Source organism: Oncorhynchus masou, chromosome 11, assembly GCF_036934945.1.
Source record: "Oncorhynchus masou masou isolate Uvic2021 chromosome 11, UVic_Omas_1.1, whole genome shotgun sequence".
NCBI classification, from domain to species: Eukaryota; Metazoa; Chordata; class Actinopteri; order Salmoniformes; family Salmonidae; genus Oncorhynchus; species Oncorhynchus masou.
In genome coordinates, this window is record NC_088222.1 from 11750249 (window position 1) to 11753100 (window position 2852).

Here is a 2852-nt window from a genome sequence, read left to right on the forward strand (position 1 = left end):
ACAGTGGTAACAGCCCCTCAGTAACCCAGCGGTTAGCAGCGTCATCTCATTGGCCAATCCACCTTCTCGGGAGCCCTGTTTACCCCCCAGAACACTTCAATGGAGAGTCGAACACCTGTTGGGCATTTCTGTCTCAGTGTGCCCTCATTTTCAAACTTCAGGCTCTCACCTGGGCTACTGTTGTATGGGAACAGCAGATAGCCATATGTGTTAGTCTGGAGGTGTTCGTGAGAGAGGTGAAGAAGGTTTTTTACACCCCGTTCTCCAGGAGAGAAGCTGCCCGGAAGCTAATCCAGCTTCGGCAGGACTCCTGCAGTGTGGCCGACTATGTGGTGGATTTCTGCACGTTGTCAGTGGAGAGTGCTTGGAACCAGGAAGCACTGTTCGATATGTTCCTGCACGGCATCTCGGAGGCGGTCAAGGACAAGCTTGCTGCTCGGGAGTTACCTATGGATTTCAATTCCCTCATCGCTTTGACCACCCAAATCGATGGGCGACTACGGGAACAACAGAGGGAGAGGACATTCGACTTCCCTCGCACGTCCAGGGTTTCCACATTGCCTCCAAGTCATCCCGGAAGTACTCTGTTGGGCCATACGGAGAACTTTCCTGCTTCCCTTGCTCGCACCCCTGTTCATGCAATTGTACTGTGGGGAAGCCAGTCTAAATCTCTCCAGGTCCAGCTACCTTGGCTTCCAAGCTGAAACTATTCAATTCCTGCGAGACTATTCAATTCCTGCTCATCAAGTCTCTTCAGATTCTTGTGGTATTGGGATTCTCTTGGCTCCAGCAACACAATCCCCTAATCAACTGGTCTACTGGTGCCATCATGGGCTGGAGTCTGTTCTGCCACTCCCAGTGTCTGAAGTCAGTGCATCCTGCCCCAGGACATCTTCCTGGGGGCTTGGAAGGTGCCCGGGATCTTTCCGGCATTCCCGCGGAGTACCAGGACCTTTGGGAGGTTTTCAACAAGGCCCGGGCTACTTCGCTTCCATGTGACTGCGGGATTGACCTTCTCGCTAGCACCACTCCGCCCCAGGGTCGACTGTACTCGCTGTTGGGACCGGAGACCAAGGCTATGGACACCTACATTTGGGACTCCCTAGCAGCAGGATTTAAACGTCCTTCATCCTCTCCCACCGGTGCAGGGTTCTTCTTTGTGGAGAAGAAGGACAAGACGCTGTGCCCGTGCATTGACTAACAGGGTCTCAATGACATGATGGTGAAGAACCGCTACCCACTACCATTCATCTCCTCTGCCTTTGAGCCGCTCCAGGGGCTGGATCTACGGAACGCCTACCACCTGGTGCGGATACGGGAGGGGGATGAGCGGAAGACCGCCTTCAACATGGCCAGCAGCCACTATGAGTATTTGGTCATGCCATTTGGTCTCACCAACACCCCTGCTGTGTTCCATGCACTGGTGAATGATGTTCTCCAAGACATGTTGAACCGGTTCGTCTTCATCTACATTAATGACATCCTCATCTTCTCTCGCTCCGCCCAAGAACATGTGCTCCACATCCTACAGGTTCTTCAACACCTCCTGGCTGAACCAGCTGTTTGTTAAGGCAGAGAAGTAAGAGTTCCATCACTCCACCATCCCCTTTCTGGGGTACATCATCTCCGCTGGGAGTGTCCAGATGGATCCCGGGAAGGTGAGAGCGGTGGTGGATTGGCCTCAGCCTTCGTCCAGGGTGCAGCTGCAACGTTTCCTGGGGTTCGCCAACTTCTGTCGCTGCTTCATCTGGGGTTACAGCACCCTGGCTTCCCCCCTGTCTGCACTCACCTCTCCCAAGGTTCTGTTCACATGGTCCCCTGCTGCGGACCGGGACCTCAAACACCGCTTCACCACTGCTCCCATCCTAGTTCATCCTGAACCTTCCCGTCAGTTCGTGGTGGAGGCCGATGTGTCGGATGTAGGAGTGGGCGAGGTCCTGTCCCAGCATTCTGCCCTGGATCTGAAGCTACATCCCTGCGCCTTCTTCTCCCATTGCCTCAACGCCACAGAGAGGAACTACGATGTGGGAAATCGTGAACTTCTTGCAGTGAAGATGGCTGTCAGGATTTGGCCAGGGTTGTTCCGGGTTTTGGTCACTAGATTGTGCCCATTGTGCTTTTTGACCTTATGTTTTTTCCCTTGTTCCCCATTATTATTTGCACCTGTGCCTCGTTTTCCCTGATTGTATTTAAACCCTTAGTTTCCCTCAGTTCTGTGCTCTGTGTTTGTATGTTAGCACCCAGCCCTAGTGTTCTGTGTATTCTTGTCGATTCCGGTGGATGCTCTTGTGGAATTCTGTTTTTGTTTTTGAGTATCTCTTAAGGTTTTTTTGTGCTATTCCTACCACCTTTTGGATTTACTATTTTTGTATTGAAGGACTTCTCCTTTTTACTTTATTAAATACACCGTCTTAAGTACTGCTGTGTCTGCCTCATCTTCTGGGTTCTGCTGACTATTCGTGGCTCAGTTGGTTAAGTGACTGTTTCTCACTCCGGAGACCCAGGTTCGTAACCGGGTCCTGACAGAAACACAGAGCCATAAATGAACCCAGAGGCAGCCAGTTCCCAGGACCTTTTTGCCATGCTGTCCCACCACCAGGAGACTGTCCAACGCCACGAAGCCGCCCTGGTTCAGCAAGAGGCCTTAATGGCTAGACATTCTCATCTTCTGTCGGAGATGCTGACTTCCATTAAGCAAATATCTGATCGTCTTACCCCGGCAACAGTTCCCGTCCCAGTACCTCAGATTCACGTACCCATGGCAGTTAACCCCCTGGCTGAACCTCGTCTTCCACCTCCCCAACGGTTCTCAGGTGATCCAAGTGCTTGTAAAGGGTTTCTCACCCAATGTT